This window comes from Caretta caretta, chromosome 22 (genome assembly GCF_965140235.1).
Source record: "Caretta caretta isolate rCarCar2 chromosome 22, rCarCar1.hap1, whole genome shotgun sequence".
NCBI lineage: Eukaryota > Metazoa > Chordata > Testudines > Cheloniidae > Caretta > Caretta caretta.
Window position 1 is genome coordinate 3,031,580 of NC_134227.1, and position 24,617 is coordinate 3,056,196.

At 46.2% G+C, this 24,617-nt stretch overlaps 1 protein-coding gene across 1 annotated transcript in view; it reads right to left on the minus strand.

Annotated features, from left to right (window-relative positions):
- The window catches only part of LOC125629406 (uncharacterized), a 42,915-nt gene that overhangs the window by 7,554 nt on the left and 10,744 nt on the right, over positions 1-24,617 (minus strand). The window lies entirely within an intron of this gene.

Sequence of the window (24,617 nt, forward strand, 5' to 3'; positions counted from 1 at the left end):
GACCCAAGGAACAGCCACTCCTTATGTTCTCCTCCCCTCCCATTACGCACAGCCCTCCTTGTTATCAGTACTCCCAAAGTCTCTGCTCCCCAACCATTTTCACCCCATAATCCCACTGTCTCAATTGTTCCATGGTCCTGATTCCCAAGAGATCCTGCCAAAAATGTGTACCATTTCTCCCTCCCGTTGCTAGCACCCCTTTTTCCTGGAGCACCCACTACCCAGCACCCATGCTCCCATTACTCTAATCAGCAGCAACCCTTCCAGATCCTTGAGTTCCATTTCTTCCAGCCCTCCACAGCATCCTAACTCCCTACAGCAGCTGTTCCATGGGATCTCCACCACTACCGCCTCCAGCACTCCTGACTCACAGGAGCTCTTTGCCCAAAGCCTTCCTCTCCCTACTTTCTGACACACACACCACTAACCACAACCTCCCCATTATTATCATTTATGATTTTTATTATCATAATACCTAGTAGTGCAAATAATGGACCAGGATCTTCTGGACATTCTACAAACACAGAACAAAAAACTCTTTGCCCCAAAATATGAGAATCTAAGAACAAGACAAGAGAAGGATGGATACAAATAGACATGGGTTTGACAGTGATGACAATTTTCTGCAATATCCTGGACCATCATTACTGAATTAACTCAAACCTTATTGAATTAAGTTTTCAGTGTCCTAGCAGTTTATTGTATTAAAAATAAGAGTGTGTATGTATTACTGTAGGATGGTCTGTAACATCTCTGGGGAGGGGACCTGGCTAACAAAAGTCCAAGAAAGTGTTATGAGCTTCAAAGGACTCTTTGAAACAATGTGCTAGACAAAGTTAAGTGGGATAGATCCCTAGGAAATACACAGTGGGAGAAGAAGGCAATGTCTCACCTCCACATCAAACCTATGGAAGCTTCACCCTGAGGAGAAACCATTGCCTGCTGATCACCTGTTACATGAACGTAAGTTCTACTCCTGGGAGCATTCTGTGCCAAAAAATTAAAAATTCTGCTCACAATATTTTAGAATTCTTTATATTTTATTTGTCAAAATAACACATTATAATCACACCAGTTTCAATTATTTTGGTAATTTATTTCAAAATACCTGTCAACAAGTATTTCTGTATCAATACAGAGCACAAAAAAGATTAAGGAAATGGTTTTTGACAAAAAGATTCATTACCGGGGATATTAATATAAAACTGAGTAATAATACATTTAAACTACAATACAGAACTGTATTTCCAGCATGCCCAGAAGCAGTGCAAAGGCTTGTGCGAGTCAGGGGTAACGGAGGAGAGGATGGAAGTAATTGCTGGGAAGGGGGCTGGATGTTAATCTGGAGGGTTTTTGGGGGTGGGTGGGAGAAGTATAGAACAGTTGTTGATGGGGAGGGCTGTTAGGGAGCCTCCCCAATGCAGACTCCGGCTGACCCCTAGCCTCTCTCTCATTCAGTCAGGCACATCTGCCTCTGTCCCCATGGGTCTCTGCACCCCCACTCAGCCACCCTCTCCCACACAGCCACCCTCTCCTTTACCCTAGGTGTCCCTGCACTCCCTCCCCCTTCCCCATATAGCCCCACTCAGCAACCCCATCCTCCCATCCCCACGTGTCCCTACACCCCCACTCAGCTACCCCTTCTCCTCCATTCCTATATGTCCCTGCAACCCCTCTGCCCTGTCCCCATGTGTCCCTAAACCCCTTCTCCCATTGAGACCCCACACCAATCTGTCCCTCCCCACTAGCTCTTCTGAACCTCAGTCTGACCACCCAGCAGCCCCATGTGCCCATGCTGTCCATCCCCTCATAGCCAGTGCCTCCTGACCTGGTCCCATGGTTAGGGCAGCATGATGAAACCAGCCTCTTCTCTTCCTTATCTGCAGCAGGAGCCGGTCGTGCCTGAGAGCAGCTGCTCTCTGTTCTGACACCACAACAGACCCAGGTGGGCAAAAGGTACAACTGCAGCACATCTCTGGCAGAATGCATTTTCTGCAGAGAAAAAAAATTCTGCACAGCACATGAATTCTGCACGTCTGCAGAATTCATCCAGGAGTAAAGTTTAGAGGCCCAAACTGGACAAAAGAGTGACTCTTAGATGCATGGGCATGTTTGTTCTGAGCTAAGAATTATTAGCTTGCGACCACAGAAAAAAAAACAACCTCTTGGTGGGGTTTGAAGTCTGTTCACCTGCCTCAGCCCTTGGTGGGGCTGCGGTGATCTCTGGTAAGCTTATTAGCATGCATATAGGTTCTATAATTCTTTTTAAAATATTCGTTCTGTAATCTTTTAACTTGAGAATCATTGTTTGCTGGGAAATGGCTGTGTGGTAAGTTAAGCAAGGGCAGTTACACTGTTCATAGCCTCTGAGGAAGAAAGGCAAAGCAGGCCTGCTGAGGGGATCTGCCTTGCTGGGAAATTCACAGGATAGGCAGGGAGCTGTACAGCCTGGATATACATCTCTCTCCCTCCTGACTGCTGTGGGTTTCTACCCAATAGAGGTACCGGCTGGGCAGCCTGAGAGGACAGCCTTGCTGGACTATAGAGGGGGAATACAGGTCCAATGAATACAGGACCTGAATAGTGATGGGGGAGCACAAGGAAACAATAAGACAGAATTTGTCACCCTGATAAACGGTGGGCTCAGCTCAACAGCAGCCTAACCATTGTCATATGTTTGAAGGCTTCATGGAACAGGGGAGTTGTACGGAGGGATGGGAAGGATGATAACGAGATAGGTCTGGGGATGCTTATGGGGAGTTCCTCCAAAAAGCAAGAAGCAGCATGAAGAAAGCACAGAACCATAGAAATGTCGGGCTGGAAGGGAGCTCAAGAAGTCATCAAGTCCAGACCCATGTACTATGACAGGACCCAGTAAACCTAGACCATCCCTCACAAACATTTATTTGTCCAATCTGTTTTTTAAAATTTTCAATTATTATTAGCCTTATTAAAATAAAGATATGTCACATCTACTGCTTCCCCCCATCCACTAGGCCAGTAACCCATTCAAAGACTGAAGTTAGGTTGGGTTGGCATGATTTCTTCTTGACAAATCCATGTTGACTATAACTTATGACACTATTATTCTCTAGATGCTAACAAACTGATTTTTTAATAATTTGTTTCAGAATCCTTCCAGGTATTGAAGTAAGGGTGGACTAGTTACAAAGTCCTTTTTGTTCCTGTTTTTAAAGACAGGTACTAAGTTTTCCTCCCCCGGGAGTACTTAGAGATAATTGCTAACAATTCCCAGATTGCTTCAGCAAGTTTCTTAAGTATCCTAAGATGAATTTCATCACGTCTGATAAGTTGAATGTATTCAAGTCATCTAAATATTCTTTAATCTGTTCTTTCCCTATTTTGGCTTGTCTTCCTTCCTCTTCATTGTTAATATTCATTGTGTTAAGTATCTGCTCACCATTTACCTTTTTAGTAAAGATGGAAGCAAAACAGGCATGAAATACCTGAGCTTTCTTGATGTTATTAGTTTTTCTTCCCTGCTAAGCAGAGGAGCTACACCTTCCTCCGTCTTTCTCTAGCTCAGTGGTTCTCAAACTTTTGTACTGGTGACCCCTTTCACATAGCAAGCCTCTGAGAGCGACCCCGCCTTATAAATTAAAAACACTTTTTAATATATTTAACACCATTATAAATGCTAGAGGCAACGTGGGGTTTAGGGTGAAGGCTGACAGCTCGTGACTTCCCTGTAATAACTTTGTGACCCCCCTAAAGTGTCCCGACCCCCAGTTTGAGAACCCCTGCTCTAGCTCCTAATGTATTTATAAAACCTTTTCTTGTTGCCTTTTCTATCCCTTGCTAGTTCCTTACCCTTTCTGATTTGTCCCTACATGTTTGTGCCCTCCTCCTATACTCGTCCCCACAATTTGTCCATGTTTCTATTTTTTGTAGGGTTCCATTTTGATATTCAGGTCATTAAAACACTCCTGTGGTACTATCTTGGCCTCTTACTATTCTCCCTTTCTTTCCTTCTGTAACGAGGCTGGTTCTGGTGGGACCCAACTGAGAGTGCCAATTCAGGACAAATTGCATAAAGCAGGGCAGTTACAGCCCAAGGCTGGGGTTTCTATGCACACCAAGGCAAACCAAACCAGCCAAACCAGAGAAGACTTTGGTTTTACCCCACTGGCTAACCACAAGTAACACAAGCAATTCCCTTAGACACTCCAGTTTCCCAGTATCACCACCAGTGCCCCTCATTATGGGGACAAATGGTTATGAAAATCAATACCCCAGTAAAAGAAAAAAGGTACTCTCAATCCCAAAGGACCAAGCCCCAGACCCAGGTCAATATACAAATCAGATCTTACCCACAAATCACGCTGTTGCCAATCCTTTAAAATCTAAACGTTTATTCATAAAAGGAAAGAAATATAGATGAGAGCTAGAATTGGTTAAATGGAATCAATTACACACAGTAAAGGCAAGTTCTTGGTTCAGGCTTGCAGCAGTGATAGAATAAACTGCAGGTTTAAATAAAGTCTCTGGAGTATATCCACAGCTGGGATGGGTCGTTCAGTCCTTTGTTCAAAGCTTCAGTGTAGCAAAGTTCTTCCAGAGGTAGGAAGCAGATTGAAGACAAGATGGAGAAGCTACAGCAGCTTTTTATACTCTCTTGCCAGGTGGTCTGTCTGTCTTTGTTCCAAAGACAAGCTGCCCATCACATGGCCTGGAAAAACCTCAGAGTTCTGTCCCTAGGCATGTCCCTGCATACCTTGCTGAGTCCCAAGGCATGTCTGCCTTCTCTTAATGGGTCAGTTGTATAGCTGATGATCCTTAACGGGCCATCAAGCAGGCTAGGCAGAGCTGACACCAATTTATCTGGCGTGTCCCCCAGAAGCATAGCACAGGTTTGAACTACAGACAGTATAGAGCCAATATTCATAACTTCAACTACAAAATTATACACACATATAGACAGCATAATCATAATCAGCAAACCATCACCTTGTCTTAGACACCTCATTTGACCCCCTTTATATAAAGATTTGGTGCCACTACAGGACTTTGGTTGCAACAATGATCTATACGGTCCTAGATTATGTCAATAACGACACACCTTCATATCAGGTTAGTTTGCAGTTATGCCGTGTTTCCTTGACAAACTGTCAGCTCTCCTGTACTCATTTTTCCCTTAGATTTTCTTCCCATGACTGTAGTTACCAGTTCTCTTAGTTTGTTGAAGTCTGAAGTCCTTATTCTGCTGCTCTCACTTCTTTTTTTCCTCAGAATCACAAAAATTTATCATTTCATGTTCACTTTCACCCAATTGCCTTCCACCTTCAGATTCGCTGCCAATTCCTTCATCTTGGCTATAAACAAATCTGAAATGGCTATCCTTCTAGTTACTTCTGCCATTTTTTGGAATAAAAGGGTTGTCCCCAAATCACTCCAAGAACTTATTGGACATTTTGTGTTTTACTGTATTACTTGTCCAACAGATGTTGGAGTAGTTAAAATCAGGCATGGATACTAGGTCTTGTCTTTTGATAGTTCTTTTATTTGCTCTAGAAATGCCTTGTCCACATTCTCTTCCTGATATCATGATCTATAGTAGACTCTGACCAGGAGCTCACCCCTATTTTTTTCTCCTGTTATCTTTATCTAATGAACTTCATTTGGTCTGCCTCCCACTTTGTTCTGGACCTGAGAACAAGAATATATATATTTTTGATCTAGAATGCAACATCTCCTCCCTTTTTACCCTGCTTGTCCTGCCTGAACAAGCTAGACTCCTCTATACCAATATTCCAGTTATGAGACTTGTTCAACCAAATCTTTGTGATGCTAATTAAGTCATAATTTAGGTTAAGTATTAATTCTTCCATCTTTTCCTCCTTCTTCCCCATACTCCTTGCATTTGTGTACAGATAACCAAGATGTTGAGCAGATTTCCCCATTGATTTTCCTCTTGTTGCTCCTTTGACTTTACTGTAATTTTCCTGTCCATGAAAAGGCTTGTCTGAAAACTTAGCATGATGGGCTGATCAAAAGTGGGATGAGAATGTTGCAGTGGGGGAGGTTTAGATTGGATATTAGGAAAAACTTTTTCACTAAGAGGGTGGTGAAACACTGGAATGCGTTACCTAGGGAGGTGGTAGAATCTCCTTCCTTAGAGGTTTTTAAGGTCAGGCTTGACAAAGCCCTGGCTGGGATGATTTAACTGGGAATTGGTCCTGCTTCGAGCAGGGGGTTGGACTAGATGACCTTCAGGGGTCCCTTCCAACCCTGATATTCTATGAGTCTATGAATGAGAGGTGACTGTGGCATTATCAGATTAAAATATGACCAAAATCATTGTTGCCTCCACTGTTATATAATTGTAACAAATCCTATAAAAAGTATGTCAAGTAAGATGTCATTAGAAAAGTTAATTTGCTGAATATGATCCTGCTATTTGTATACATGTATCATTTTTGTATCTGAAGTTAATATTAACTGTGTACCTGTATTTCAAATGTTTGCTCATGTGGTAACACCCACAAGGTATTTCGCCTGCACATCCTGAAGGGACTATTCACGTTAAATGGCCCATCCAGGAACTCAAAATGGACCATGGGATGTGCCTATCTATACTTAAAGGACTTTCCTGTGAACATTCTAACTAGAGTATGGGTGATGGCCTGTCCTATGACTAAGCAAAGCATGCATAGACATGTGACTTGCTCATGTGACTCCAAACACCATCTTGTTACCTGTAATTTTCCTCAATGAGAACAATGAGTTTCACTTCACTTGGCAAAAGCTATAAAAAGGACCTGGAAATATCTCCATTTGGCCTCTTTCCTGCTCAAACCTCTGCACTATGGACTTATACTAATGGGAGCATTCTAACCAAGGGTCTCAGGCCCTTCCAATGATTTGAAAGCAACCAGAGACTTAACAAGCCAGAAGTTTATTCCATCACTGCTACAAGCCTGATCTAAGAACTTTGCATTTATTGTATGTATTTGATTCCTTTAACCAATTTTAACTCTCACTTGCCTTTCTTTTTATAAATAAACCTTTAGATATTGGATACTAAAGGATTGGCAACAGCATGATTATTGGGTAAGATCTGAGTTATATATTGACCTTGGTATGTGACTGGTCCTTTGGGATCAGAAGAAAGATGAAACTGGTTTTAAATAACCACTCCTCATTAAGTCTAGCATCTGGGTGTTGAATCCAGGACTGGAATACCTAAGGAGGCTGCATTTCTGACTTCTTGTTAGCCAGTGTGGTGAGACAGAAGTTTACTTTTGTTGCTGGATTGGTATATCTCATGGAAGAATAACCACCAGTTTTGGGGTGTGTCTGCACTTTTTCCCAGCAGCTTGTCCTGAATTTGGTATTCTATGTTGTGACGCACGGAGACAGTGACATGTAAGGTAGTGATAGGCCATGAAAGACCTCGACAGTGAAGATAAGCGGCTTACACTTGATATGATGGAGATGGGGGATACAGGCTCTCCTGGCTCCGCTCCCGTTAGAGTATGTCTGCACAACATCAGCCGGGGTCCACAGACTTGTAGGCATGGCCGGCCGAGGTTGGTCACTCTCCGGGCCGGCGGGGAACCAGACCGCCTCGCTACTTCTGTCAGGTGTGTCAGGGAATTAGCCTGTCTGAGCAAAGAGTTCAATAGCAAGGCCCAGGCCCTGAGTCAGGGCAGGGCAACAAACAGTCAGTAGCTCAGGGCCCTCAGGCAGGGGCTGAGCAAAGGCAGAGCTCAATAGCAAACCCAGGCTTCTGGCTCCTAGTAGCCTGGGAGAGGGGGAGACTGCCACCTGCAAGGTGGGTGGCAGGGGGGACGCAGGCCCTCTCACTCCCCTGCATCCCAGCCCGGGGCCCTAGCAGCAGCAGAAGACCCGCTGCTGGGTCAGTGGGGATCCTGGCTTCAACATACTGACATTGGCTCTGGCAGTGTTGCAGCCTGACTACGGTCGGCTGCCCCAGGCTACTTCCTACCTCTCCCTCTAAAGGTACCTTGGTCTGGCCGGCATCCTCCAAGGGGTCACACACCATGGGCTCCTCGGGTAACTGGCACTCGGTTGGCTTGGAGGCTCCTCGGGGTAACTAGTGAACAGCAAGCTTGGCAGCATCTCTGGGCTTGGGCTATCAGGCATTGGCTTGGTCTGACCAGTCCTCGGGTTGGCCGTCGTGGTCTCATGGCTGGGAGCTCTGCCACAGGCGTCTGGCCTCTCCGGTGACTGTGTTTCAACTGAGCTCTGGGGTGGGGCTTTTATACTTCCGGTCCTACACCTTGACCTCTGAGGGGCGGGTGCAGGGTTTGCTGGCTCTGCCCACTTTGGCATCCAGAGAGGCTCGTCCCTCTCCGGGGTGGCGGGAAACCAGACCACCTCGCTACACTTGTGTTAATGATGCTCAGGCTAGCACATTAAAAATAGCTGTGTAGACATTGCAGCTCAGACTGGAGGCTCAGGCTCCCAAGCCTACCCCTGGTTTGAGAGACCAAGCTCAGCCCAACATCTACACAGTTACAAAAAGCCCACAAGCACAAGTGTGCAGACCCAGGCTGGGAGGATCTCCCCCAGAGGCAGTGTAGACATACCCATCATGTGCTACTTCTTAGGCTCTGCTTTTACCAAGGCTGATCCCCACAGCTCCACTACTCTGAGACAGACCTTCTGGAGACAGTACCCCTTTGTGTCATGATGGCACTTCAGTGAATCCAAATGATTTGAGACTCCTCCTAAACACCATCTCCTCTGGGGTGCTGAAGCCATAAAAAATGGTTACCTAGCTTTCGTAACTATTGTTCTTCAAGATGAATTGCTCATGTCCATTCCATTTTAGGTGTGCATGGTTGGAGATTATTGCCTTAGTGGTACCTGTAGAGTCAGCTGTGGTGCCCTCTGGAGTGCCGCACTCATGCAGCGGAATCAGGCGCAATCAGCCCTATGCCCTCTGAGTTCCTTCTTGCCGACAACTCCGACAGAGGGGCAGGAGGGAGGGTAATGGAATGGACATGAGGTACATATCTCGAAGAACAGTTATGAAAGGTAGGTAACCATTTTTCTTCTTTGAGTGCTTATTCAGATCGATTCCACTCTTGGTGACTCATGAGAAGTATCCTCAGAGGCAGGCTTGGAGTTCACAGTCTTGCAGCTTGCAGTATTGCCCTGCCACGCTTGCTGGGTAAGAGCGTAATGAAATGCAAACATGTGGACATACAACCAGGTTGCAGCTAGACAGATTTCTTGGATCAGCACATGCGCCAGGAAGGCTGCTGATGACACCTGTGCCCTAGTAGAGTGAGCTATCATGATAGTCGGCAGGGGCATCTATGCCAGTTCATAAGAGTAGTGGATGCAGGCCGTGATCCAAGACAAGATTCTCTGGGCAGACACTGGGCAACCCTTCATCCTGTCTGTTACAGCAACCAACAACTGTGTTGACTTTCAGAACTGCTTTGTTCTATCTATGTAGAAGGCCTGAGCCCATCTGACGTCCAGGGTATGCAGCCTGCATTCCTCATCCACCGCATGAGGCTTTGGACAAAAGACCGGTAAGTATATGTCTTGACCAGTATGAAACCGGGAGATGACCTTGGGCAGAAAAGCTGGGTGCGGACGCAGCTGGACCTTGTCTTTATAGAAGACTGTATAAGCTGCCTCCCACGTGAGCATGCTGATCTTAGACACCCTATGGGCCAAAGTTATAGCAACCAAGAAGGAGACCTTCCAGGAGAGAACCAGGAGTGAGCAGGAAGCAAAAGGTTCAAAAGCGGACCCACGAGCCTTGACAGCACAAGATTCAGGTCCCAAGGGGAGACCGGATCCCAGACATGAGGGTAGAGGTGCTCCAAACTTTTCAAGAACTGTGCCATTATGGTATGGGCGAAGACCGTCCTGCTTTGAAATGGAGGGTGGAACGATAAAATGGCCACCAGGTGTACCCTGAACAAAAGATAGTGACAGACCCTGGAGCTTAAGATGCAGCAAAAAGTCCAGGATGTGCTGCAGTGAGGCCTCTTCAGCAAAAATGTGTTGATCAAGACCCAACATGTGAACCGCTTCCACTTTGCCACGTAGGTAGCCATGGTGGAGGGTTTCCTGCTGCCCAGCGGGACCTGCTAGACACCAGCAGAGCACTCCCATTCATCCGTACTTAACCACACAGAAGCCAAGCTTTCAGGTGCAGTGTTGCCAGGTACAGATGCAGCAGATTGCCATGGTTCTGGGACAGCAGATCTAGCTGAAGAGGCAGTTGCAGTGGGATGGCTGCCAAAAGAGTCAACAGCATGCCAAAACAGTGTTGGCAAGGCTATGCGGGGGATACGAGGATGACATTCACTTTGTCTTGCCTCCTCTTTAGCAGGACCTTGTGGATTAAAGGCACCAACGTGAAGGCATACATCAGCGCTCCTGACCACTGAATCGAGACGGCGTCTCACAAGGAGCTTTTATCCCTTCCCTGCAGGGAACAGAACACGTGGTACTTTCTGTTCTGCCTGGATGCAAACAGGTCCACCTGCAGCATCCCCCACCTGTGGGGGATTAGGTTGTCCACCTCTGGATGGAGTGACCATTCATGGTGAGATGAGAAGGTCCTGCTGAGGTGATCTGCCAGGACTTTCTTGGTTCCAGGCAGGTGGGCGGCTACCAGATGAATGGCACGCCACACACAAAAGTCCCAGAGGCTGAGTGTCTCCCAACAAAGGGCTGAAGACCTGGCACTTCCCTGCCTGTTGATGTACTATATTGCAATGGTATTGTCCATCAGGACCTGCATGTCTGAGACCAGGATGAGTGACGGGGACAGGGTCATTAAGGGAACTCCTTGCAGCACCAATTTGGGATCCAGTCACCAGTCCAGGGATAAGAGGATGTGGCTCGGCACCATGACCACTCGGTCCAGGGCATGCCTGCTGGGGATATAGACTGAGGCCAGCCACGCTTGCAGAGGCCACAGATGAAATAGAGTATGGCTGACCACGTAAGTGCATGTGGCCATGTGGCCCATCAGTCACAGACATGTGTTGGCCATGGTGAGCAGATGGTTCTTTATGTGGGAAATCAGGTCCAACATGGCCCAAAAATGCACCTCCAGAAGGCAGGCCCTGGCCCACAAGGAATCAAGAACTGCTCCAATAAACTCTATGCATTGGATTGGCATCAACATGACTTTTCTGTTTTTATTAGCAGGCCCAGGTCACTGCAGTATGGAGCTCCACTGCAGGTGGAGCACACCAGATTGAGGCTCCTTTGCACAAGTCCTGGAGACTTGCCTTTGATGAGCCAGTCGTTGAGACACGGGAAGATCTGGGCTGCTCGACGTGTCAGGTAAGCTGCCACTGGCATCACACCAAAGGGCAGCACTGTGAACTGGAAGTGGCGCCTGGCCACCATGAAACATAGGAAATGCCTGTCTCCCAGGAATATGTAGACATGAAAATCTACATACCCACGCATATGTCTAAGACCTTTTATCTAGACCAACAGACAATGGAAGAATGACATACGGGGGTTTTCAATTTGTACCCACAGACTTAACAGGTACACCACAAGGAAACTTATGTGCGAATATACATGTCATCAATACACACAAACATACTAGCCTATGGAGTAAGCATACCCTAACATTTTGTGGGTGAGGAATGAAATTTGGGCATAGAAGGAAAGATTTCCAGCATTTGTGCCCTATAAAAGAGGTAACCCACCTCACTAGGGTATTCTTTTTCTATTCTATCTCTATTCCTCTTCCTCTTCTATCTACTATGACTACTACTATTAGTAGGCTACTCTTGTTCTTCTTAAACTTTAAGTTTCAAGGGAACTAGGCTAAGCCTGGTTTCCCTAAGTTTTATTCTTAGTTTGTTCATTAGGTTCTGATTTTAAGTTTAAGTTAGTCAAGTAAACCCTAAGTTAGTTTTGATAGATCTTAGTATTAGTTTTTCTAAGCATGGCATCCATCACTCAAGAACTGAGAAACCTGAACCACAAGGCTGGTCCTGTATCTGTTACAACCAGGTTATCAAGGAAGGGTGTGAGTATATTAACCAAAGCTTTGTTGCATATAATACGATATTATCATATGTATCTTTTGAATAGCAGTAATGCAATTGTAACTTTGTAACTCTGAGTATTTTACCATTTACTATTATTAATTTTAATAAAAAGTCTTTAAGGCTCTATCTGCCTCAGTGTGAGCTTCCTGTCATACCTCCGAGGGTCCTTTGTTAATTCTGTGGAGCCTGATTCGGGACAAGAACTTTTATCTTCTCAACAGACTGGCAAGCCTAAACCCCATAATATTAATAATTAATTATTAATATTATTAATTAAATTAAAATAACATTAATTTAAATCGATGAATTAAATTAATATTAGTACACCCTAAATCAGGTTACAAAACCCAGGAGACTGCAGAATGCCCCACCTGGGACAAAGTTCCTGCTGGGACCCTAACGACTAACTAACAAACACTTTACTACTACTTAACAACTTAACCACTATTGTATACAAACTATGTACAAAGGCCTTAAGACACAAAGTTCATAAAAGGAAAAAAATGCTAGCTCTTGCTAAGCAAGGAAGGCACTCCAACTAATCACCACGGGTGGTAAGAAAGAACTGAGAGGCCATAGCGCCAGCAGCACCTGATAGACCGCTGCATGAGTGTGGCACTCCAGAGGGCATGACAGACGACCCTACGGGTACCGCTAAGGCAAAAATCTCTGACGACCATGCATGTGGGCACGCACACACCTAGAAAGGAATCGACATGAGCAAGCTCTCGAAGAACACAGGATTTACAGATCCCATGGTTAGTTTGGTAAAGCAAAACTGAACTCCGAATTCATTTTGGCAGTCATCTGCCCAGCTTTTCCAAAGCCTCCTGGACTTCATTTCCTTCCCTCTCAGTCTCCTTGTCTAACTCTTTTTGCCCTTTGTCATAAATATAAAGGGAAGGGTAACCACCTTTCTGTCCACAGTGCTATAAAAATCCCTCCTGGCCAGAGGAAAACCCTTTCACCTGTAAAGGGTTAAGAAGATAACATAACCTCGCTGGCACCTGACCAAAATGACCAATGAGGAGACAAGATACTTTCAAAGCTAGAGGGGGGGAAAAAAAGGGTCTGTCTGTCTGGGTGATGCTTTTGCTGGGAACAGATCAGGAATGCAGCTTAGAACTCCTGTAAAAAGTTAGTAAGTAATCTAGCTAGAAATGTGTTAGATTTCCTTTTGTTTAATGGCTGGTAAAATAGCTGTGCTGAATGGCATGTATATTCCTGTTTGTGTGTCTTTTTGTAATTTAAGGTTTTGCCTAGAGCGATTCTCTATGTTTTGAATCCAATTACCCTGTAAGGTATTTACCATCCTGATTTTTACAGAGGTGATTCTTTTACCTTTTCTTAATTAAAATTCTTCTTTTAAGAACCTGATTGATTTTTCATTGTTCTTAAGATCCAAGGGTTTGGGTCTGTGTTCACCTGTACAAATTGGTGAGGATTTTTATCAAGCCTTCCCCAGGAAAGGGGGTGAAGGGCTTGGGGGAATATTTTGGGGGAAGACATCTCCAAGTGAGCTCTTTCCCTGTTCTTTGTTTAACACACTTGGTGGTGGCAGCATAGGGTTCAAGGACAAGGCAAAGTTTGTACCTTGGGGAAGTTTTTAACCAAAACTGGTAAGAATAAGCTCAGGGGGTCTTTCATGCAGGTCCCCACATCTGTACCTTAGAGTTCAGAGTGGGGAAGGAACCTTAACACCCTTGATGACAGCAAACTTATGGCTGACAGATATTTGTCTAACTAGTTTTTTAAAACCTCCAGTGACTGGGATTCCACAACCTCTCTCATGACCGATTCCAGTACTTATTGATTCTCAAGGTTGGAAAGGTTTTTCTAATATCCAACCTAAGCACCCCTTGCTGTAAATCAAGCCAATTACTTCTCCTACCCCAGTGCACATGGAGAAAAATTTATCACCATCCTCTGTATAGCAGTCTTTAACATAGCTGAAGACCAGCCCCCAAGTCATCTTTTCTCAAAACTAAACATGACCAATTCTTTTAACCTTTCCTCACAGGTCACAATTTAGAATAGTAAGGTAGCTTTGTGGATGTTGATTCTCAATGGATATGAGCAGGGCATGATTGCATTTGTCAAGGGAGAGAAAAGAATGGTGCATTAATTCAGACAGGAGATGATGAGAGCCTGGATAAGGGTTTTAGCTGTGTTGATGGATAGGAAAGCCTGTATCTTAGGGAGGTTATTGCAGAAAGAAAATACAAGATATAAGCTGCATGGGAGGACCTAGAAAGAGTCCTGTGTTGCAGCATATGTGCAGTGTACAGACTAAGTGACAGAAAGGATGGTGGTGGTGTCTGCAGTGATACAGAAAGGAGGTGCGGGGTGGCTTGGGGGAATATCAAGAGCTGTATTCTGGCCATTTTAGCTTTTGAACTTGAGCTGATAGCCAGACATCTCTGAGGAAGTGTCAGAGAGACAGGCTGAGATTTCAGTTTGGGGAGAAAGACAGGTCTGGAGCAGAGAGTTACATCTGTGAGTTGCCAGCAGAGATGGTAGCCAAATTTGTGTTTGTGGATGAGATTACCAGAGATAAAGTACACAGGAAAAAGAGAAGTGGACCAAGGACAGAGCTTGTGTAAGGCCTGTACTGGAGTGGGGATGAGGAGGATTGTCCAAGGACACACTGAAGGAGAGATCAGAGAAGTAGGAGGAGAAGCAGAAGAGGATAAGGGAAGATCATATTTCAAGAAGATGACCATGGTCAATAGTGTCAAAGAGGATGGAGGAGGAGGATGAAGGAGGAGGATGAAGTACTGGCTGAGCTTCATTAGAGACTTTGGCAAAAGCAGCCTCAGTGAAGTGCTGCAATCTCCGGCTCCCTGAAACCTGTAGTTCCTACCCCCACCAGACCTTCCTACTTCCTAGACCAACCACTCTCCAACCCCGTCACTCCCCTGTCCCTCTAACTGCAGTGTTCCCCACTCCCAGTTAACCCACTCCCTACCCAACCCTCCCTCAACAACAGCACCACTGCTGGGCCCTCCACCCCCTTTTCCCCATTCCCAGTCCCCCATTTGCTCAGCTCACATCATTACCAGCTCAAGGGAGCTCCTCTCCCTGACACCCTCCATCCACCTCCTTCCATTGTGTTGGGATATTTTAGGGTTAAGTATAAAAATAAGCTGCTAATGTGCTAACATGACATTGGGGACAAAGGCATATGTAGGCAGTATTTCTTTGTCTAATACATAAGTTGCAGATTCTTCCCTTCTCTGTTGCTTGTAAGCACTGATAAGGATAGGTTTCAGAGTAACAGCCGTGTTAGTCTGTCTTCGCAAAAAGAAAAGGAGTACTTGTGGCACCTTAGAGACTAACCAATTTATTTCAGCATGAGCTTTCGTGAGCTACGAAGTGAGCTGTAGCTCACGAAAGCTCATGCTCAAATAAATTGGTTAGTCTAAGGTGCCACAAGTACTCCTTTTCTTTTTACTGATAAGGATGCAGCTGCAAGAGAAATGTCCTTTGTGTAAATGAAGGTAAAAGGAATGTTATCTTCCCCTCCCCCCCTTTCCCAGCTACATAAACAAGCCCTGGCTCATGGCCTCTTCCTCCCTCCCTCTCCTAAGAACTGTTAATTAAGGAAATTTGTAGCAACAATCACTGCAAAGAAATGTATTTTCAAGGTAAAAATGTGTGTATAATATGCGTAATGCTGTAATCAGTCAATGGGGTGGGTATAATCATAGTATGGGTGTTTCTATTACCCCAAAAACCCGTATTAAGTGTTGTAACAGACGTAGGTGTGTATTTACTAACATAAACAAAAAGAGTGTGTTGTAACTAATTCAGTGCTTACTGGACAATTGGGTATCACAATAAAGGATTCCATCTACTCAATCCACCTCTGGGGCAACCTGCTCTTTTTCTTCTAACACATTGTACCCAAACATCCCTGATTTTCTCTAATGTTAGTCCTCCACACCCCATTCCCCTTCATCCCCTCTGCTCTCAGCCCTCCCACCTACATGTCACTCCATGAACACCAGCTCCCCATCATCTTTCTCCCCTCCTCATCCTCTCCCTTGTCTCAAAGACTCCTGAATGAGACCCTCACACTGTCTCCAGTCCACAGATGGGTGCACCTGATTGCCACATTCTCCATGCATTTAGAAAGTTATCATAACAGACCACCAGCTGCACTAGATTTAAGGTTCAGCATTACTTTCTGTTTAAAGGCCAACTATTCTAATTTCTCTAAAATGTACATGCTTACTCACATTGGCCTGAAATACACTGCTCATCATGTGGGTGCAGGACAGGGTTAGTATTCCAAAGATGGGGTTAATTGCTCCAGAGGTTCCTGAGCTACAGCCCTCTGAAAACAAGGTTTTGACCAAAATCACCTTGCTCTGATAACATTCTCTTGCACACAACTGAGGCTCAGAACTGTGGTTCTGATTATCCCCCAACTGCTAGACAGTTGGCATCTAGCTCAGCTGGTCTATGGTGCACAATGCCTGTTTGGGGGAGCAGTACCAAACAAGTTAATAACTATAGTGCTTGGAGCTTCAGATCAGCAAAAGCCAAATGGATAAGAACGTAAGAGGCCACACTGGGTCAGAACAATTGCCCATCTAGTGCAGTATCCTGTCTTCCGGTAGTAGCCAATGCCAGATGCTTCAGAGGGAATGAACAGAAGGAGCTTTTCAAGTGATCCATCTCCTGTCATCCACTCACAGCACGTGGCAGTTAGAGGCTTAGGGCCACCCAGAGCATAGGGTTGCATCTCTGACCATCTTGGCTAGTAGCAGTCGATGGACCTATCCTGCATGAATTTATCTAACTCTTTTTAACCCAGTTATAATTACAGACTTCACAACATCCCCTGGCAATGAGTTCCACAGGATGACTGTGCACTGTGTGAAGAAATACTTCCTTTTGTTTGTTATCAATCTGCTGCCTATTAACTTCATCACGTGACCCCTGACTCTTGTGCTATGCAAAGGGGTAAATAACACTTCCTTATCCATTTTCTCCACACCATAGTTCCACCCACCACACCCCATCACATGAGAGCAGACAGGAAGCATCAGGGTGAGGGGAGAAAAAAAGCCCCCCCCCCCAAGCAGAGTGAGGGGGCAGGAGTCTTCACATTCATCACTCATCTACCAGCCAGAGGCTGATACAGGAGATGGAGCCCCCAGCAGGGTCCAGGGACAACTCCCTGGTGTGAATCGCAACACCCTCCTCATTGCCAGCAGCTGGATAGGAGGGGATGGGGTGTCTTCCCTGAGCTTCACTGGTGGGTGCCCCTTTATATCTCACAGCAGCCTCTGGCCAGTAGGTTCAGGCTCCAGTATTGAAGCCTAGTAAATTTCCCTAACCCAGTCCAGGGGGTTGTTTCCTGCTTGGCCAATTAGGGAATTCCCACCCACAAACCATAGGGGTCTGTTGCTGAGATCTAGGCATCACAGTAAACAAATCTCTGCAGATTTATCACACCGTGTCCCACTCCCTTTCTCCACCCTGTGTATTTCCTGACCCCTCCCACTTCCAGACTAGCCCCCTCAGAAGTGCCCACCTCTTCTGTATTTACTGCCCTTCTCCCTCCAAAGAGAACCCACCAGCAACTCCCTGACAATCCCTACCTCAAATGGCTCCACTGCAGCCATTTCCTTTCCCTGGCCCCCAGGACAGAATGAGCTGGAGCAAAACATGGATGTTACGCTGCAGCCTGCTAGCGCAAAAAGGGCAATTGGGGACACGTCAGAACAGGAAATAATTTCACAGCACAATTCACTCCAGGCTCTTTCCCTGCACAGGGATGGGGCACAGAGCAGGGGCGGGCAAACATTTTGGCCTGAGGGACGCATCAGGTTTCTGAAATTGTATGGAGGGCCGGTTAGGGGAGGCTGTGCCTCCCCAAACAGCCAGGCATGGCATGGCCCCCACCCCCTATCCCCACCTGCTTCTTGACCCCAGATGCCCCCCCGGAACTCCTGCCCTATCCAACCCTCCTTGTTCCTGATGGCCCCCCGGGGACCCCTGCCCCATCCACCCCCACTGCTCTCAGTTCCCTGACCCCCTGCCCCTAACTGCCCCCCCTCTGCCCCATCCAACCCCCCGCTACTTCCTAATTGCCCCCCCTGGACCCCTGCCCCATCCAACCACCCCTTCTTCCTTACCGCCCCCAGACCCTTCGCCTCTAACTGCACCCCACCCCTAACTGTCCCCCACCATCCCATTCAACCCCACCTCTCCTTCCTGACTGCCCCCCTGGGACCCCTGCCCCCATTCAACCCCCCTGTTCCCCACCCTCCAACCACCCCATCCCATCCATACCCTTGACCACCCCCTAAACTCCCCTGCCCTCTATCCAAACCCCCCCACTCCCTGCCCCTTACCACACTGCTTGGAGCACCAGTGGCTGGCACCGCGGCTGCACCAGGACAGGTGGCGTGGCTTTGTGGGAGGGGGGACAGCAGGGGAGGGGCCGTGGGCTAGCCACCCAGACCAGGAGCTCAGGGCCCAGGCCAGATGTGGCCTGTGGGCTGTAGTTTGTCCACCTCTGGTCTAGAGTGTCATGCAAATAGAACAATTCAAAACACAGTAAGGGGGGGGGGGGGCTGTTATCTACCCAGACATCTGTTACAAAAGGAATTCAACCAGACATAAAGTGTCCAGTAACTTCTTGGAATGTACAGGGGACACCTGTTTTCTTTGAGAGGATGGAAGCAGTAACTGGAGGATGAAGGAATGCGTTAGGAAACTGAAGGGTAAAGTAATATAGGCAAAAGTGATGAGAAAATGATCAATGTCATGGTTCTATGAGAAGGAAGGCATGAGAGCAGCAGAATAAGGACAGTGGACATCCAAAAGGCAGACTACAACTGACACAAAGAACTGGTAGGTGAGGTCCCATGGGAATAAAATCTCAGAGGGAGAAAAGAGTTCAGGAGAGCTGGCTGGCAGTTCCTCAGAGACAATATTAAAGGAGCAGCAGCAAAGGATGTGAAGGAAAGACAGAAAGAGTAAGTGGCCAATATGGTTCTACCATAAGTTCTTTCATGACCAGAAAATAAAAAGGAATCCTATAAAAAGTGGAATCATGGAGAAATTTCTATGGATGAGTACAAAAGAATTGCACAAGCCTGAGGAGACAAAACTGGAAACATTAACTCACAAAATGAGTTAGACCTTGGAAGTGACACAAAGAAAGCAATAAGATAAATGTTCTATGAATATATTAGACAGAGGAAGGAAAATGTAGGTCTTCTACTTACCAGAGAAGAAGAAGAAGAATAGATGACATCAACAAGATGAAGATGTTTAATGCCTTTTTACATTCACTAAAAAAAATGTAATTGTGACTGGACACTTAATTATTTTTAACCAAGAGGGGGAAGGAACAGAAACCACAATGGGGAAATAAGAGGTTGAAAAAATATGTACATAAGTTAAATTTATTAAAGTCAGCAGGGCCTAATACAATTCATCCTGGGGTACCTATGGAATTAGCTGAACTAATCTTGGAACAGTTAACAATGAACTTGAACAACTCCAGGAGGATGGTTAGGTCCCACAAGACTGGAGAAGAGCAAGAATGAAGACCTGGGGAATAAAGGCCAGTCAAGCCTAATTAAGATACCCAGAAAGAAAACTGTATTAAACAATCAATGTATAAGCACCTAGAGGATAGTAAAGTGATAAGTTATAGCCAGCATAGATTATCGAATACAAACAATGCCAAACCAATCTAATTTCCTGTTTTAACAGGGGTAACAGGCCTTATGAATCTGGGACACACTGTAGACATGACATATCTTTATTTTTGTAAGGCTTTTGATAGAAAACCCCATGACATTCTCATCAGCAAACTAGGGAAATGTAGTGTACTTGAAAGTCTGTACTCAAAGAGTAATTACTAATGGCTCACTGACAAACTGGGAGGAAGTACCTAATGCTGTCCCACAGGAGCCAATCCTCCATCTGGTATGTCATAAATATAAAGGGAAGGGTAAACCCCTTTGAAATCCCTCCTGGCCAGGGGAAAGCTCCTCTCACCTGTAAAGGGTTAAGAAGCTAAAGGTAACCTCGCTGGCACCTGACCAAAATGACCAATGAGGAGACAAGATACTTTCAAAAGCTGGGAGGAGGGAGACAAACAAAGGGTTTGTGTCTGTCTGTGTGCTGCTCTTGCCAGGGACAGAACAGGAATGGAGTCTTAGAACTTTTAGTAAGTAATCTAGCTAGGTATGTGTTAGATTATGATTTCTTTAAATGGCTGAGAAAAGAATTGTGCTGAATAGAATAACTATTTCTGTCTGTATATCTTTTTTGTAACTTAAGGTTTTGCCTAGAGGGGTTCTCTATGTTTTTGAATCTAATTACCCTGTAAGATATCTACCATCCTGATTTTACAGGGGGGATTTCTTTATTTCTATTTACTTCTATTTTTACTAAAAGTCTTCTTGTAAAACACTGAATGCTTTTTCATTGTTCTCAGATCCAAGGGTTTGGGTCTGTGGTCACCTATGCAAATTGGTGAGGCTTTTTATCCAACATTTCCCAGGAAAGGGGGGGTGCAAGTGTTGGGAGGATTGTTCATTGTTCTTCAGATCCAAGGGTCTGGGTCTGTAGTCACCTAGGCAAATTGGTGAGGCTTTTACCAAACCTTGTCCAGGAAGTGGGGTGCAAGGTTTTGGGAAGTATTTTGGGGGGAAAGACGCGTCCAAACAGCTCTTCCCCAGTAACCAGTATTAGTTTGGTGGTGGTAGCGGCCATTCCAAGGATAACGGGTGTAATATTTTGTACCTTGGGGAAGTTTTGACCTAAGCTGGTAAAGATAAGCTTAGGAGGTTTTTCATGCAGGTCCCCACATCTGTACCCTAGAGTTCAGAGTGGGGGAGGAACCTTGACATGGTGGCACAGTGGTGGGATTAACCTGAAATCATTTGAGATCCAGTTGAGATTTTTTGAACTAGAAATACAGATTTTAAAAAGGAAATTTTTTTTCTTTGGAAAGAAAGTCCAGAAAGCAGCTTTGAAACTGAAAGCAGATTGGTTTCTCTCTGCTTTGTGGCCAAGCAGAGACAAAAGGGGATTATCTTGTGAATTGCAGGTTTTTTTGCCTGGAGGCAGGGTACTTAACTCCTGCAGGGAAATTCACAGTCTTCCAACCCATTGTTTTTTTTTTTCTTTTCTTCCTAAAAGTAAATAGGGGGTGTGTGTTCTACCCATTTGCTTTTTCTTTGGGCTGGGTAAGCAGGTTTCCAAGCAGTTGGAGGTTTTTTGCTTTAATTTGGGCCCAGAGCAGAGACAAGGGAATTGTCTTTTTCTGTAGGCTGACAATCACTATCAGAGAATAGGTATTCTATTGCAGCACAGCAAAATTTTACAGCCAAGTTTTGTTTGTTTATTTCTAAACCTCAGGTGTAAAGTTAGTTAAAAACAGAGAGGTTAGAATGACCAAATCCTCAGCTCAACTACAGCTGGAATTAGCCAAATTTCAGGCTGAGGAAAGACAAAGGGAACATGAAAGACAGATAGAACTCATGCGGCTGGAGAAGGAGGTACAGGAGGCTGCCCACAAGAGGGAAATGGAGGCAAGGAAGCATGTGGAGGAGGAGAAGGAAAAAGAGAGGAAGCATGTGGAGGAGGAGAAGGAAAAAGAGAGGAAGCATGTGGAGGAGGTGGAGAGGATAAAGGCCCAGCAGAATATACCAACAAACCCTAGCAATCCTTCTCCAGGTACCACTTCCCATCCCAGAAAGTTCCCCACCTACAAGGCAGGTGATGATACTGAGGCCTTCTTAGAGAACTTCGAAAGGGCCTGCCTTGGGTACAACATCTCTACTGACCAATACATGGTAGAGCTGAGGCCGCAGCTCAGTGGACCCTTAGCTGAGGTGGCAGCTGAAATGCCTAAAGAACACATGAACAAGTATGAACTGTTTAAATCCAAGGCGAGAGTCAGAATGGGGATAACACCCGAGCAGTCTCGTCGGAGGTTCAGAGCCCTAAGGTGGAAACCAGACATGTCATTTACCCGACATGCCTACCACATTGTGAAACATTGGGATGCCTGGATATCAGGAGCAAGTGTTGAATCTCCAGTAAATTTGCCCTTCCTAATGCAAATGGAACAATTCTTAGAGGGTGTTCCTGAGGAAATAGAAAGATACATCCTAGACGGGAAGCCCAAAACTGTAATCGAGGCAGGAGAGATTGGAGCCAGATGGGTGGAGGTGGCAGAGAAGAAGAAAACTGGTCGCAGGTGGAGTGGAGACCAGAAGGGACCACCCCAGACCACACCCTATTACCGGGGGCCGCCCAAAGCCCCACCTACCTCCCAAAGAACCCTCCAGACCCCTTATCGTCCCACCACCCCGTTCTCCAGCAACCCTCCTCGCCCCAGTGACCCGTCAGCTGGACGATGTTTTAAGTGTAACGAGCTGGGGCATGTAAAGGCCAACTGCCCCAAGAACCCCAACAGATTACAGTTCATTGCACCGGAATCACACCAGAGGTCCACAGGCCCAGATACCTCCCAGATACCCTTGGAGCGGAGGGAAGCTGTGAGTGTGGGCGGGAAGAAGGTCACCGCGTGGAGGGACACCGGAGCACAAGTGTCAGCTATCCATGCTTCCTTAGTGGACCCCAATTTAATCAACCCAGAGATCCAAGTGACGATTCAACCCTTCAAGTCCAACTCTTTCAATTTGCCTACAGCCAAGTTGCCTGTCCAGTACAAGGGCTGGTCAGGAATGTGGACTTTTGCAGTCTATGATGATTATCCCATCCCCATGCTGTTGGGGGAAGACTTGGCCAATCATGTGAAGCAGGCCAAGAGGGTGGGAATGGTCACCTGCAGCCAGGCTAAACAAGCCGTGAGGCCTAGCTCTGTTCCAGAAACTTCTATCAGGACCCAGTCAGAGGTGATGGACCTGGACCCCAGGCCAATGTCTGCAACAGCAGTAGTAGATCCAGTCCCAGAGACCCAGACGGAACCAGTCCCAGAACCGGAACCAGCCGAACAACCAACACCAGACCCCCTGTCAGCACTGAATCCAGTACTTGCAACCTCAACAACAGAGGGCCCCACCGAACCTGAACTGGCAGCAGCCGATAACCCGACCCAAGAGGCTCAGCCGGAGCCTGAATCCCAACATAGTGCACCAGCGGAGAGCGGTTCACAGTCACCAGAAACAGCTCCATCCCCTATATCGCTTCCAGAGGGACCAAGCCTAAGTCCACAATCCCATGAGGAACTGATGTCTCCAGCATCAAGGGAACAGTTCCAGACCGAACAGGAAGCAGATGAAAGCCTCCAGAGAGCTTGGACGGCGGCACGGAGCAACCCACCGCCTCTCAGCTCTTCTAATCGATCCAGGTTTGTTGTAGAAAGAGGACTTTTATACAAGGAAACTCTTTCTGGTGGACACCAGGAGGACTGGCATCCTCAGAGACAGTTGGTAGTTCCAACTAAATACCGGGCCAAGCTCTTGAGCTTAGCCCACGATCACCCTAGTGGCCATGCTGGGGTGAACAGGACCAAAGACCGTTTGGGGGGGTCATTCCACTGGGAGGGAATGGGCAAGGATGTTTCTACCTATGTCCAGTCTTGTGAGGTGTGCCAAAGAGTGGGAAAACCCCAAGACCAGGTCAAAGCCCCTCTCCAGCCACTCCCCATCATTGAAGTTCCATTTCAGCGAGTAGCTGTGGATATTCTGGGTCCTTTTCCGAAAAAGACACCCAGAGGAAAGCAGTACATACTGACTTTCATGGATTTTGCCACCCGATGGCCGGAAGCAGTAGCTCTGAGCAACACCAGGGCTATAAGTGTGTGCCAGGCACTAGCAGACATTTTTGCAAAGGTAGGTTGGCCCTCCGACATCCTCACAGATGCAGGGACTAATTTCCTGGCAGGAACTATGAAAAACCTTTGGGAAGCTCATGGGGTAAATCACTTGGTTGCCACTCCTTACCACCATCAAACAAATGGCATGGTGGAGAAGTTTAATGGAACTTTGGGGGCCATGATACGTAAATTTGTAAATGAGCACTCCAATGATTGGGATCTAGTGTTGCAGCAGTTGCTCTTTGCCTACAGAGCTGTACCACATCCCAGTTTAGGGTTTTCCCCATTTGAACTTGTATATGGCCGTGAGGTTAAGGGGCCATTGCAGTTGGTGAAGCAGCAATGGGAGGGATTTACACCTTCTCCAGGAACTAATATTCTGGACTTTGTAACCAACCTACAAAACACCCTCCGAACCTCTTTAGCCCTTGCTAAAGAAAACTTACAGGATGCTCAAAAAGAGCAAAAAGCCTGGTATGATAAACATGCCAGAGAGCGTTCCTTCAAAGTAGGAGACCAGGTCATGGTCTTAAAGGCGCTCCAGGCCCATAAAATGGAAGCATCGTGGGAAGGGCCATTCACGGTCCAGGAGCGCCTGGGAGCTGTTAATTATCTCATAGCATTCCCCACCTCCAACCGAAAGCCTAAGGTGTACCATATTAATTCTCTAAAGCCCTTTTATTCCAGAGAATTAAAGGTTTGTCAGTTTACAGCCCAGGGAGGAGACGACGCTGAGTGGCCTGAAGGTGTTTACTACGAAG